The following is a 16,348-nucleotide window of genomic DNA, read 5'->3' on the forward strand; positions in this document are numbered from 1 at the left end:
AACAAAAAACCCAGGCAATATAAATTATGAACATTGCAGCATCCAGAAGACTTCTGCTTAATTATACACTAATACTATAATGAGTCAATAGTTAATAAACTGTTTTCTGAGCCTGCCTAAACAAGATTAAGTTAGATATCTTCACCAAAAAACTAAACTGAATGGAGTCAATGACTTACATAAAGTTTAGAGATTCATCTGGAGTTTCGAGAATTTACTTATTGGTGCTTTTGGGTTTTATTTTAAATTCAGATAACTACGGATATTTTAAAGAAATTAAGACATACATTTTGGATCCTGGAGTTAAAAAAGGAAAAGGAACATAGTTGGATTTTTTGCTTGTTTTTGTTTAGGTTTGGATTTGTTTGTTTCAAGCAATAAAACCAATTATAACTTTCTTAAAAAAAACTGCATCGTAATAGCAAACAAGTAATAGGTTTTTACATGTTAAATAAAACTAAACTTAGTTTAACCTTTTTTATTTTACAGATAAGGAAACTGAGAATAGGATGATTAAATGACTGTGTAAGGTCTCCCAGTGAATTTTATTTGGCCCCATGATCTAGTAAATTGCTATTATATACCTCATAATCATGTCTCTACTTTATACTGGAATTTTAATTAAGGAGAACATTCTGTGCCCTTGTTTTATATTTTGGAACTTCCTTACCCATGAAACATTAGATATTCTCAGTAACTATGGAGTTTCAATGCCCTTTAGTACTGATCCTGGAGGAGCCTCAGATTCGAAACATGAGGAATTCTTCTAGCATATAGAACAGGTGGCAATTCCCATTCAAATAACATAATGAAACAGGAGGCAGGTAGCGTGTACACAGAGACATGTCAGTTAAGGATGACTGATTTCTCTGAGAGATGAGACTTTGAGTGATTTTCCTTTCTTTTAAAACTTTTAAAGATCCTTTTATGTTTTTTCTATATATTTTTTCTTTGCACACTTCCCTCCTTTTATTAAACATTTTAGTTTAGAAAAGATTTAGGTTTTGTAACAAAGAAGTTGCAAAGGTAATGCAGAGTTCCTCTATACTCTTCACTCAGTCTTTCCAAATGCCAACATCTTACAGAACTGTGGTCCATTTGTCCAAACCAAGAGACTGACACTGGTACATTGCTATTAACTAAAATCTAGACCTTATTCAGATTTCCAATTTTCTCCCTGATGTCCTGAGATCCAACCCAGGATACAGCATTGCATTTAGGACTGCATCTCTTTCAAATTCTATTGGTCACCTCAGTCATCTTCCCTTGGGATAAGGAATGGGTGGGAAAGGTATTGCCCTTACTGAGGTGGGGAAACTGGGGGTTCCTGAGCTGGGGAAACTGGACCCTTCCTCTAGCTCCCACCACTCAGGAATCCTGGTTTTCAGAAGCCTCTCTGGAATATCCCACTACTGCAGTTGGACAATGAAAGATGCCCCTACTGCCCCTACTCTCTAAATGCCCTTAGAGAAAACTAGCCCCTGCGCCATCACTTCTTCCCCCAGACCCTGAGGGCCAGGACACTGTTTTACTGCTTCAAATGGGCAGAGTCAGGCCCTGTGTAAGAGAAAGGGAGAGAGGGAGGGAGGAATGGAGGGAGGGGAGGGGGCACACTATTATTTGCCTTTCCCAAATCATTTATGATAGATTAAAAATGGCCACAAACTCTTTGCCACTCCTCCCATCAAGCGGGGTAGTCTCTTTCACTACCCCGTGAATCTAGGCCAGTCTTATGATTTGCTCCGAACAAAAGAACTTAGCAGAAGTGATGTAGCAGTTCTGGGCCTAGGACTCATGCAGCCTTGTAGCTTCTACTCTCTTGTAACCCTGAGGCTATCACAGGAACGAGTCCAAATTAGCTTGCTTTAGAGGAGAACCCAGTTACTCCAGCTAATAGCCTGCCAATTGCAACACAAGTGAGTAAGGCTTTCCTAGACCATCCAGCTCTAGCTGAGCTGAGAGTTGACTGCAGCCCCTGAGTGACCCAAGAGGATACCAGCAGAACTGCCCAGATAACCAGTCAAAATTGTCAACCCACAGAATTGTGGGCAAATAGTTGCTAGATTTTGGGATGTTTTGTTACACATCAATGGCTAGTTGATACATGACTCCTTATTTCTGCCTTGGCAACAGGATTCCAACTTATTTCAAAAGGCAGCATGCAGCAGTCCCAGGAGATGGAATATAACTTGATTAGTCTACTCAATCATGACAATTTTGTTACTTGCTGTCTTGAGCTTTCTGTACAGCTAGGGGTAGCAATGGTATTTGTTTGGGCCAAGAAGACCTAAATGAAAATATGCACAGGGGGAGAGGAAGAAACCTGCTCTCTGGGAAAGGTTTTACTTTCTGATAGAAGTGGACAGGACCAGATGGCTTGGCCCTTCCTCCTCCCCCACTCCTTCCTTCCTTGAATACAGGCATGATTCCTGGAACTGCAGCAGCCATCTTGTGACCATGAAGTAACCCACAATGAGGGAAAGGTCAAAAGGATTAGAAACATGAGCTTTGACTTAACTGAGCTCTGAACTAATGTCAATAGCTATCTACTTCCACGTTTCACGTTATATGAAAAAACAAACCTCTCTGTACAAACAAAACCCTAACCTAGGATTTTCTTTACTTGAAGCTGAATATATTCCACAAAGTTGAGTACACAAAGATGAAAATGAGGAAGAATCCTTGTCCTGGGGAATTTGGAGCCAGCAGCATGTGGCTCTCCAAACCCCATCTCCTTTCTCATTTAATTTTCCTAATCCTTGAGCACAAGGCAATGACCCCCATTTTCAGAGATGAGAACTGGGCTTTCCTGTTCAGAAGTGAGTCCAAGGACTTGCAGCTAGTGAAGACTCAGACCTCCCCCAGATGCAAAAAGAATGCACCCCTGCCACACCTGCTGAATGCCCAGCTGGGTGGAGGCCAGGTGAGTCTTCTGGGCTCTTGGGATTTGTGGCAGGTACCAAAAAGGCTGTTACTGTAAGTCAGGGGTGGATGCGCCCAGGTACACCCTCAGGTCCGACAAGGTGGACCGCACCAGTTTGGCAGGGATGGTCTCTCGCTGGAGTTGCTGGTAGGCTGCATAGCGGTGGCAGCCCCGGAAGGAGTAGAAATAGTCTCCCCCTTGGGCCCCTTTGATCCAGAGGACATCGATAGGAGGCACACTGTCGGGGTCGTCCCGGATCGTGTCCACGAGGCTCTGCACCTTGGCTGGATCCAGCACCGACGGCAGCGGCCGGATGAGCACGCGCAACGGCACATTGTGCACCGTGGCGATGCAGCCCGAGTGGATGCTGCCACCCTGCGCGCCGCCACTCCTCTCAGGCCCCTCAGGCGCCCCCCGACCCCGGCCGGCCCTGGCCAGCGCTCCTCCCGCGCGCAGCCCCATCGCGCTGCAGCCGCTGCTTCTATATTGTTTTAATATTTGTAATGAACATGTAAAACTTTTAAAAACAAACAAAACATGGAAGAGGACAGAGTCATCTGGATGGCCCAGAAGGGGACAGAACAGGGGGGATAGCCCAGCAGGCTTCCCCTCACTGCACAGCTTCAGAGAAAGAGTTGTGCAGCCACATAGCTTAATATCTTATGTTACATTATGAGAAAGCTGGATCAGAGATAAAATAGATCTATAAATCAGAAAAAAAAGGCGGGGGGGGGTGGCAAAGGTAAGCAACCTCATTTCTCTGGATGTACGTTAGGTGTCACAAATAGGTAATGTGCTGTGCTACATATGTATACATCTTTTTAAACTAAAAAACATTAAAGGAAGACATGGTATATTCATTATTAGACACTTACATGAGATTCTGAAATAAGGAAAGTGGGAATGACTGTAGAGGATTGAGGCTAAAACGAGACTTCCTCTAAGACGGCAGATTCAGGCAATGATGCTTGATATGCAGATTAGACTATATAGATGTCTCAAATAAACTGCTATGAGGACATTTCTTAAAACTGTAGTTGAAATGACCCTTAAGTAAAGTGCCTTCAGTCATGAGACCTAATTACTCTTTTTTAGATTTTATTAGCAATAAAGGGATCTGTATCCCAGTATCTGTACTAAAAAATAAAGTTGCCAAGTTCAATGTCCTAGTGTCCTCCACTTATTTTCCACCTACCCAAGAATCATAGGATTTTTATCACTGTGAAAAGCAAAAAAAATATGAAAACCAATTTAAAAATTAATACCAAAATTCTCTCCACAAAGAACTAAGAGGAACCAAAAAGTAGACAGCCCAATCTAAAAATGTTCTTCCAATCTATAAACTGTCTGTCTCAGGAGATCAAAGAATTACAAATTAATCTTCTCAATGGGCAAATAATGCTTTAGAGAGGAAGATACCAAACTGATGTATTTTAGAGGCAGAAGTCATTAATTGAAATAGGTAAAATATCTGATTAATAATACAGTTAGAATGGTCCAGAGTTTTTATTTTTCTCCCTACACTTAAGACATGAGTCTATGTAGGAATGTCTGGTGGCATTCTCTTCTTGAAACACTGGAAGGAGATTTATAGCATGAAAAATCATTTGGTCCTAGGGCAAAACTTTTCACAAAACATAACAGTATTCTTCCTTGGGTTAGAAAGCATAAAAGACTGGTTAATGAGATTCAGGACCTGAGACCTATCAGTTTGTGGTAAATGTGTCTACAGCCTAACTGACCCAAAGAAATATAACGCAAGCAAGTATATAATCTTAAATTACTTAGCAGTCAAATTAAAAAGTAAAAAAAAGAAATTAACTTAAATAGTATATTAAAATATATATCTAAAATATTATCATTTCAACATAAAATCAATTAAAAACTATTACTGAGATATTTTACTTTCTTTTTTTTCATATTAAGTTTCTGGAATCCAGTGTGTATTTTATACTTACAGCATATCTCAATTTGGTCTAGCCACATTTCAAGTGCTCAATAGCCACATGTAGCTAGTAGCTACTGTATTGGATGGCACAGGTCTACAGTATAGCATATCTCATGAACAACTTCAAGGAATATAAGACAGCTCGATAACTGCTTCACAAGTGAGCAGGCAGAGAAAAAGTAGGTCATCTGTTAGATTTTAATTATAAGACTTACCTCTGAAAAATATAAATAAAACTGTCAGTCTCTTGGGTAAGTTTCTTTCAATCATGATACATGCAGGATAACTCTTTTCTAAATTTTATTAGGAAAGTAAAGAGATCAGTATCCTAATATCTATCCCCCAAAAGATGTCATCAACCCAATATCCTGTTGTTTCCCACTTAAAACCAAGAGTCACAGGCACAGACGATAAATCATTTATATATGCTACAGTCTGTAGGGGATTGTGACATAATCCAGGCTAAAGAGAGTTGTGAAGTATACAATAATATGAAGAATGCAAGGCTACTATACAGTAATGACATACTGGCAATGTTGTAGAAGTGTATATCCCAAGGGCTGTTTTTCCCCATATAAATAGGCAGTTCATGGAAAGAGTGGTACCTGTCAAGGAAATTTAGGAATTGCTGGATTAAGCAAAAATTAAACACATTCTCATGACCCCATCCCTGTAATGCTCGGGGATCTTAAAATGCTGGCATGCACTGTGTCCATTTGAGACTGAGTTAGAGAAATGGCTATAGTATGCAGCATATATTCTAATATACTATTTAAACTAATTTAATTGCTGTATTTAATTTTCAGGGATCTTTGAGGAACGAGTATCCCAACTTGGGAAATGCTGATATAGGTAAGATTTACTCATATAAGCCAAGGGAAAAATCAATGATGGAGTATGCATGAGGGTTAAGAACTGGTATTGCTGGGCTGAGGTCTAGAGCCTCTGCTTTGAAGATCTAATTCCTAACCATGTTCTTTTTGTTGTTGTTGTTATTTTGCATGCTGTACATTTCATTATTTTTCCATGTATTCTGTTATTGCAGCACCATTTGTCTGTCTGTTTTTTGCTTGTTTGTTTGTTTTTTGGTAAGTGCATGGACCAGGAATCAAACCCGGATCGTATGGCAGGTGAGAATTCTACCACTTTACTATCCTTGCACTCTCCTAACTGTTTTAATATATACTCTAAGAACTAAGTTATCAGGAACAGCTTTTTGATATAAATCAAGTACAACAGGCAAAGATGTTTCTGTAGAGCTACTATATTTATCCTATGCAACATTCAAGTAATAACAGCTAAGAAATACAGGATGAACTTAAAAAAATTAAGTCTTATTTTGGTCTGATGGTACTGCAGACCAAAATAGAAACTTTATAAAAACAAATGGAGGGGTCAAAAACTAATCTGAGCAGATTCTGGAAGCTGCTACAGTTGAAACTGGACATGCTTAAGAACTCTATAACCTTCACAGCACAAAGAGGTAACCAAGCAACCAGAATAACTACTGATGTACATAAAACCATCTAAACCACATTGTCTAGAGCCAAAAGGGACCTGAAATACTAATAAGTACACCAATTAATAAAATAAGGGTAAAATATTTCCCCTAGGGAGGGATTTAAAAAAAAAAACGGCTTGTGGAGGATGACACTGGTAAGACAAAGAACAGACTACAATGAACTTTTCTGATGTTTCCAAATCTTTAGTCTGGATTGAATGCTTCTAAGAGAGAACACAGAATAAAGCGATAAGGACAACAGCATTTGACAGTTATAACTGCTAGTAGCAGGAGATACTTAAATTTTTACCAATCTGATGGGTATGGAAGTTTGTCTTACTTTGTTTTCCTGTGAGAACTAACAAGTCTGAACAACTTCAAATGTTTTTTTGACCATTCACGTTTCCCTTCTATAATTGTCTGATTATGATTTTGGCCAAATTCTTATTTACTTATTTTCTCTTTCTTAGTGATCTGCAGGACTTCATTAGATATTTCAAACACTTAGCTTTTAGTTGTGTTACAAGTATCTTCTGCCACTTTATAACTTACCCTTTCACTCAACATTATGGTGACTTTTCAACTTTGTAAAATTGAATCGGAACAACTAGATGGCTTCACTAGAGAAGTTTCACAAACATTTAAGGAAGAGATAGCACCAACTCTGCATAATCTCTCCCCCCCCAAAAAAAATAGAAGAGGGAAGTTTTCCTAATTCATTTTATGAAACTAATACCTTGATACCAAAACCAAAGACAAAAAAACCAGAAAACTCATTCCCTTGTGAAAACAAATGCAAAAACCCTTAACCAAATAAATGCAAATAGTACTCAGCAATATATAAAAGAAATTATATACCACAAAAAAGGAAAACATCGATTTTGTGCTGCAGGATATATGATAAAAATTGACTGTATTTCTATATACTAATAAAGAAAACACAGGCATCAAAATAAAATACAATACCATTTTCAATAACTAAAAAGATGAAATACTTAAGTGTAAGTTTAATCAAACACATACTGTACTTGTAAACCAAAAACTACACAACATGGAAGAAAGAAATTAAAGAGGATTCAAATAAATGGAAGAGTCATATATTATGTACATGGCTTAGAAGATGTAACATAGCAAAGATATTGATTCTTTTCAAATTGATATAGGTTTATTAACACAAGCCTATCAAAATTCCAGCAAGAGTTTCTGAATATATAAATGGGTTATTCTAAAATTTATATGGAAAGGTAAAGGAACCTGAACAACAATTTTGAAAAAGAATAAAGTGGGAGGAATCAGCTACTTGATTTCAAGAATTGCTGTATAATTACAATAATTGAGATGCGTGGTTTTTGCAAAAGACAAACAGATCAATAGAACAGAACAGAGAACTTGGGGAACAGAACTTCAAAAATATGCCCAAATGATTATTTTAACTTTTAAATTGTATAATAATATACAAAGCAAGGAAAGAAAAAATAATAATTTTCAAAGCACTCTTCAACAAGTAGTTATAGGACAGATCTCAGAGTATGTCATGGGCTACCATTCCATCATCTCAGATTTTTCCTTCTAGTTGCTCCAGAACATCAGAAGCTAGAAGGAATATGTATTTTCAATTATCACAATAGACTTTTCCCCCTTTTTTTGGTGAAAAATAACATGTGCAAAAAAGCTATACATTTCAAAGAGAATTTGACACTGTATCAGGGATTTCCCCAGTGGTAAAGTTTAATAGTTTCATAGTTTTTCTCCCATCCCTCAAGGGATTTTGCCAATACTTTTTGATTATCTGCTTAACACACTCTGGGATGTATCTAGGCACTATATTAAGCTATACAGGATAAAAGATCTTCATTCTTATTCTGGGCTCCCGGTGTTTAGATTGTTTAAATGATCTATACAGACAGTTTGAGTTAGATTATGTGCTTCAGAAAATTTAAGCTCTGGACAAAAGAAAACTTTCTTCATTTGGACTCAAAAAGCAGATGAGGCTCTAAATTATAGACAAATGTCTCCCTTACTCCTGCATACTTAATTACCTTAATCTCGACATGATCAGTTTCCTTCTTATATCTAAATACCAGGTTATACATATATAAAACAGCCTCTCAAAATCCAGAAATAATAGTTACCACTCCAAACTAAATGTGACAGTTACAAAAGCTTGCAGTCTAGGCCCCTGTTTTAGTATTAGTATTTCCTAAGATTAGTTATTAGTATTAGTATTCCTAAGACCATACAATAATTGCTCTTTTGTTTCTGAATTATTTGCCTTACCAAATGTCCCACATGTTCATTCATATCGTTGCATGCCTCACAACTTTCTTCATTTTTGTAGCAGTACAATATTCAATCATATGAATACACCATTGTACATCAATCTACTTCTCAGTCAGTGCATCCTTCAGCCACATCCATTTATTAGGCATCGTGTATAATGTCCAAAGTCAACAGTCAATCAACACTCTCAACTTAAGATAATTTCATTCTTCGCAAGAGAAAGATAATCAATAAACCAGCCTTACCAAATAGAAAATCTAAATCTCCCCTTAATTCTTGTCCTTCACCCCTTTATTCACTCCTGGTGTTGCTGTAGTACTGTTGATGTTTTCCTATTAAACACAGCCCATACATGCAATAGCATTCTCCCCCCATACCCCGAACTTATACACTCTTTGCACAAGATTCATCCTTCGAAGTAGTTTATGCAAGAACTTATTTATATTTGTACTGTTAATCAGTGGGACACATGGGTCTATACAACCCCTTTCAATTATGTTCACCTTTAACATGGTGATGTTACAAATAGACCCACTAGTGAACTGCTTTCACTTCTATCTATACCCTTACATTTGAGTTCAATCTCATCAGCTCATTGTTCACACCTCTAGCTTCCTTTTATCTCTAGGTCTCCTATTTTTAGTATCATAAGCCATTGATTTTACCTTTACTATGGTCATAAAAGTGTAATCATACAGTATCTATCCTTTTATGTCTGGCTTATTTCACTCAGCATTATGTCCTCAAGGCTTATCCATCTTGACATGTGCTTCAGGATGTCATTTCATTTTACTGCTGCATAATATTCCATTGTCTGTATATATCACACTTTGTTAATCCACTTGTTGGATGATGGGCACTGGACTGCTTCTATCTTTTGGAAATTGTGAATAATGCTGCTATGAACATCGGTGTGCATGTGTTACTGCTTTCAGCTCTTCTGGGTATATATACTGAGTAGTACTATTGCCAGGTCATAGGGCAACTCAATATTTAGTTTCCTAAGGAACTAGCAAAGAGTCTTCCATAGTGGCTGCAGCATTATACATTCCCACCAGCAGTGCATAAGTGTCCCAATTTCTCCACATCCTCTGCAAGATTTGTGGTTTCCTGTTTGTTTAATAGCAGCCATTCTTATAGGTGTGAGGTCGTATCTCATTGTAACCTTGTTCTGCATTTCCCTTAAAGTAATGAAAATGAGCATCTCTTCATGTGCTTTTGAGCCATCTGTATTTGCATTTCAGAAAAATGCCTATTCATATCTTTAGTTCCTTTTTTAACTGGGTTGTTTGTTCTTTTGCTGTTGAGTTGTATTTTTCCTTTATGTATACATGGTATCAAACCTTTGTCCGACACGTGATTTCCAAGTATTTTCTCCCATTGAGTTGGTTGCCTCTTTTCCTTTTTGACAAAGTCTTTTGAGGTGCAAAAGCACTTTATTTTGAGTAGCTCCCACTTATTTATATTTTTCTTTTGCTCCTCATGTTTTGGGTATAAAGTTTAGGAAGTTACCTCCTATTACTAGGTCTTGGAGATGTTTCCCTATATTTTCTTCTAGGAGCTTTAAGGCACTAGTTCTTATATTGAAGTGCTTGATCCACTTTGAGTTAATTTTTGTATAGGGTATAAGATAAGGGGTCCTCTTTCATTCATTTGGCTATGAGATGTCCAATTCTCCCATGCCCATTTATTGAAAAGACTATTTTGTCTTAGTTCAGTGGATTTGGGGACCTTGTCAAAGATCAGTTGATCATAGATTTGGTGGGCTATTTCTGTGCTCTTGATTCAATTCCATTGGTCAAATACTTCTGTCTTTGTGCCAGTATCATGCTGTTTTAAGCACTGTGGCTTTATAAGCTTTAAAGTCAGGAAGTGTTGATCCTCCCACTTCATTCTTCTTTTTTAGGATGCTTTTAGCTATTCGGGATCTCTCTCCCTACCAGATGAATTTGGTAACTAGCTTTTCCAAGTCTTTAAAGTAGGTTGTTGTAATTTTGATTGGTACTGCGTTAAATGTGTAGATCAGTTTGGGTAGAATTAACATCTTAACTACATTTAACCTTCCTGTTCATGAGCAGGGAATGTCTTTCTACCTATTTAGATCTTCTTTGATTTCTTTTAGCAATGTTACATAGCTTTCTGTGTACAAGTCCTTTACATCCCTATTCAAATTCATTCCAGGGTACCTGATTCTTTTAGTTGCTATTTTGAAAGGAATTTTTTCCTTAACTGACTCCATAGCTAGATCACTGCTTGTGTATAGAAATGTTACTGATTTTTGCACATTAATTTTATATCCTGCCACTCTGCTGAATTTGTTTATTAGCTCAAGTAACTCTGTTGTATATTTCTCAGGATTTCCCAAGTATAGTATCATGTCATCTGCAAATAATGTAAGTTTTACTTCTTCCCTTCCAGTGTGGATGCATTTTATTTCTTTTTCTGCCTGATCGCTCTAGCTAGAACTTCTAGTACAATGTTGAATAACAGTGATGACAGAGGGTATCCTTGTCTCACTCCCTATCTTAAGGGGAAAGCTTTCAGTCTCACTCCATTGAGTATGAAACTGGTTATCTGTTTGTCAGATATGCCCTTTATCATATTAAGGAAGTTACCTTTGGTTTCTACCTTTTGAAGTGTTTTTATCAGAAAAGGATGTTGAATTTTGTTAAATGCTTTTTCACCTTCGATGGAGATGATCATGTGATTTTTCCCACCCCAATGATTTTTAAAAAGATTCAAAAGTAATTCAATGTAGGAAAGATAGCCTTTTCAACTAATGGTCCTGGAGCAAATGAGTATCCACAGGCAAAAAAAAAAAAAAAGAACCTTGACCAAAAATTAACTTAGAATGAACACAGACCTACATGTAAAATGTAAAAATATAGAAAAAAATCTTTGGGACCTAGGGCTAAGAACAGTTCTGGGACTTGACACCCAATGAGTAAATCTAAAAGGAAAAACTGATAAATTCCACTTTTACTCTGCAAAAAACTTCATTAAGAGGATGGAAAGAAGTTAGAGTGGGAAGAAACATGTGCATATCTATGAAATGAGAATATTTCTATGAAATATTATCTAAAATATTTAAAGAATACTCAAAATTCAAAGGTAAAAAAACCAAACAATTCAACTAGAACATGTGGGAAATATATGAATAGACATTTCACCACATACAGAGTAAATAACATACAAAAAGAAGCTCATCACCATCAGACACTAAAGAAATGCACATTAAAACCAAAATGGCTAAAATGAAAAATAGTGACAACATCAAATACTAAGATATGAAGAAATGAAATCACATAAATTGTTGGTAGAAATGTCAAATGGTATAGTCAATCTGGAAAAGTTTGGCAGTTTGTTAATAAGTTGAACATGCAACTACTGTACAATCCAGCAACTGCACTCATGAACATTTACCCTAGAAAAATGAAGACTTATGTTTACATAAAAACCTGTACAGGAATGTTTATTGCTCTTTAATCATAAGAGCTAAAAAATAAAATCAATCATATCTTTCAATGGGTTAACAAACATACAAAAGTGAATGGCTAAATAAATGAAACTAAGTTGGTTCTTTGAAAAGATCAATAAAATTGACAAAAATTTAGCTAGGCTGACAAAAATGAAAAGAAAGGACACAAATAACAAAAATCAGAAATGAAAGGGGGCATTACCATGATCCCTCAGAAATAAAAAGGAGTAGAAGAGAATACTATGGATGACTGTAGGCCAACAAATTAGACATGTAGATGAAATGGACAAATTCCTAGAAGTGCACAAACTATCTAAACAGACTCCAGAAGAAAGAAATGATATCACCAGACCTGTAACAAGTAGAAATCGACTCAGTCATCAAAAGCTTCCCAACAAAGAAAACCCCAGGTCCTGATGGCTTCAATGGTGATTTCTACCAAACATTTCAAGAATTAATACCAATCTTTCTCAAACTCTTCCAAATAACTGAAGAGGAAGAAAGATATCCCAATCCATTCAGCGAAGACAGTTCACCCTAATATCAAAATCAACCAGAGATATCACAAGAAAATAAAGTTACTGACCCTTATGAATGCAGATATAAAAGTGGTCAACAAAATACTAGCAAACTGAATCCATCTGCTCATCAAAAGAATTATACACCACAATCAAGTATGAATTATCCAAGGAATGCAAGGGTGTTCAACATAAGAAAGCCAATGTAATTTATTATTAGAAAGAAAACAAACCAAATATGATTATCTCCACTGATGTAGAAAAGGCTTTTGACAAAATCTAGGGCCATTTCTTTAAAAAAAAAAAAACACTTAGAAAACTAGGAATAAAAGGGAATTGCCTCAGAATGATAAAGAACATATATGAAAAGTACACAGCTAACATCATACTTGACCGTTTTACACTGAAAGCTTCCACCTAAGATCGGGAACAAGAGAAGGGTGGCTGCTATCACCATTGCTATTCAACTTTGTCCTAAAGAGTTAGACTGAGCAATCAGACAAGAAAAAGTAGTAACAAGCATAATTTTAGAAAAGAAGCAAAACTATCCCTCATTGAAGATGGCATGATCCTATGTACAGAAAATCCAGAAGAATCTACAAAAAATAAATAAATAAATAAGCTATTAGTGCTAATAAAAAAAATTAAGCAAAGTGGTAGGGTACAAGATCAGTATGCAAAAATCAGTGGTGATACCATACACCAGAAATAAACAACTCAAAAAAGAAATCAAGAAAACAACTTACATTTACAACAGCAACTAGAAGAGTAAAATACCTAGGAGTAAATTTAATCAGGACATAAGGATTTATAGCAGAAACTACAAATCAATATTGAAAGAAAATAAAATGACATAAATAAATGGAAAGATATTCCTAGCTCATGGATTAGAAGACTTAATAATTAAGATGACAATACTACTCAAAGTGATTTAGAGTTAATGCAATTCCAATAAAAATTTCAACAGCCTTCATCAAATGAAATGGAAAAACTAGTCCTCAAATTCACATGGAAGGTCAAGAGACCCCAAATAACCAAAACTGTCTTGAAAAAGAAGAACCAAAATAGAGGACTTGTGCTTGTCAATTTCAAAACTTATTACTAAGGTTACAGCAATCAAATAGTGTGTTATTGGCACAAAGGCAGACATAAAGACCAATGGTATAAAACTGAAAAGTACAGAAATAAACCCACATATCTATGGCCAGTTGATTTTTGACCAGGGATCCAAGTCCATTCAATGGGGAAAGAACAATCCCTTCAACAAACAGTTCTGGGGAAAGTGGATATTCACATGCAGAAGAATGAAGGAAGACCTCTACCTCATACTATATTGTGCTGATTTGAAAGGATGTATGTACCCTAGAAAAGCCATGTTTTAATCAAAATCCCATTTCTATAGGCAAAATAATCCCTATTCAATACTGTGTGTGATTAGATCATCTCCCAGGAGATGTAAGCTAATCAAGAGTGGTTGTTAAACTGGATATGGGGAGATGTGTCTCCACCCATTTGGGTGGGTCTCAATTGGTTTACTGGTGTACTATAAAAGAGGAAATATTTTGGAGAATGAGAGATTCAGAAAGAGTAGAGAATGCTGCAGCACCATGAAGCAGAGAGTCCACCAGCAAGCAACCTTTGGAGACAAAGAAGGAAAATGCCTCCCGGGGAGCTTCATGAAACAGGAAGCCAGGAGAGAAAGCTAGCAGATGACACCATGTTCACCATGTGCCCTCTCACTTGAGAGAGAAACCCTGAACTTCATCAGCCTTCTTGAACCAAGGTATCTTTCTCTGGATGGCTTTGATTGAACATTTTTATAGACTGGCTTTAATTGGGACATTTTCTCAGCCTTAGAACTGTAAACTAGCAACTTATTAAATTCCCCTTTCAAAAATACACTGTTCCTGGTATATTGCATTCTGGCAGCTAGCAAACTAGCACACATATACAAACAAAACAAAACAAAACAAAACAAAAAAACTCTAAATTGATCAGAGGCCTAAATATCAAAGCTAAAATTATAAAACTCTTACGAAAAAACACAAGGGAATATTTCAGGACACTGGGATAGGAAATGGTTTCTTTGATTTTACTGTGAACAGATGAGTGGCAAAAGAAAACTAGATACATTGTAATTTACCAAAATAACAAACTTTATGCAGAGGACATTATCAAGAAAGTAACAGAATGGGAGAAAATATTTGGAACCCATACATCTGATAAGGGTTATATATTTATTTATAACTCCCACAAAAATTCAACAAAAAGACAAACAACTCAATTATAAAATGGGGAAAGGACTTACAGATATTTCTCCAAAAAAGATACACAACATATTCAAAGAAGATAAACAACAAATGGTCAATAAGCACATGAAAAGCTCTCCTCAATATCATTAGCCATCAGGAAAATGCAAAACAAAACCATGGGATGCCACCTCAAATCCAATATAATGGCTATTATCAAAAAACAAACAACAACAAAAAAAAACAGAAAAAAAGTGCCATGGAGGATATGGAGGGATAGGAACGCTGGTACGCTGTTGGTGGCAATGTAAAATGGTACCACCTCTATGAAAGGCAGTTTGGCAGTTCCTCAGAAAGTTAATCTAGAATTACCATATGACCTGGCAATCCCAGTCCTAAGTATATTCAAAAGAAATGAAAGCAAGAACTCAAACAGATATTTGCACACCGGTATTCATATCAGCATTATTCTTAATTGCCAAAAGATGAAAACAACCTGTGTCCATTAACTGATTAACCGAAGGGGGTCTACCTTCATTTTTTTTTGCATATGGGCATCTAGCAACATTTGTTCAAGACACTATTCATTACTAACTGAGTGGACTTGACACCCTTGTCAAAAATCAGTTGGCCAAAAATCAGTTGGTTGATTTCTGAACTTCCAATTCTGTTTCATTTGTCTATAAATCTGGTCTCATGCGAGCACCATTTTGCTTTGATTACTGTGGCTATTTAGTGTTTGCAAGTCCTATCCTTTTTTAATCTTTCAATTCTTCCAGTAATGTCTTCTTTCATATTTATTTGATTTTATGCATTGCACCATATGGAGTTTCTTATTTCTATCTGAAGATATTTTTATATATTACCCTTGCAATTATCATGAGGTTAAAATTCAGCATCCCAAATATATAATATAATGAATAATATATAATATAGAATAATATTTGATGTGACACCAACTTAACTTCAATAGCATACACATTCACTGTTCCTACACACCTCCATCATGCTTGTTAAAATTATATCTTTGTACACTGTATTTCCCAAAGCATAGATTCATTATTACTTTTTATATGTTTTATATGTATTTATGTTTACATTTTAACACCTGTAGGGAGTAAGAAGTGGAGTTACATAGCAAAGCATACAATACAATATAACTAGCATAAAATTACCCAAATGGCTACTTTTACTAATTGTCTTATCTCTGAGTTCACTGATTCTTTCTTCTGCCAGTTCCAACATGCTATTGAAACCCTCTTGGTAATTTTTCATTTTAGTTATTTTGGACTTCATTTCCAGTTGCTCTGTTTTGTTGTGTTTTAAGATTTTTATCTCTTTAATGAATTCTTATATTGCTCATTCATTGTTTTCCTGATATCCTTTAGTTCTTTCTCTTTATCTTCCTTCATTTCTTTGAGCATACTGAAGATCATTTTTAAAAATTCTTT

At 36.1% G+C, this 16,348-nt stretch overlaps 1 protein-coding gene and 1 pseudogene across 1 annotated transcript in view; both read right to left on the bottom strand.

The window, feature by feature from the left end:
* The window catches only part of RFX7 (regulatory factor X7), a 194,855-nt gene that overhangs the window by 105,479 nt on the left and 73,028 nt on the right, over window positions 1–16,348 (bottom strand). The gene's annotated exons all lie outside the window — the stretch shown is intronic.
* On the bottom strand, window positions 2,590–3,385 carry LOC143656160 (sulfiredoxin-1 pseudogene; annotated as a pseudogene).

This window comes from Tamandua tetradactyla, chromosome 14 (assembly GCF_023851605.1).
Source record: "Tamandua tetradactyla isolate mTamTet1 chromosome 14, mTamTet1.pri, whole genome shotgun sequence".
Taxonomy (NCBI): Eukaryota; Metazoa; Chordata; class Mammalia; order Pilosa; family Myrmecophagidae; genus Tamandua; species Tamandua tetradactyla.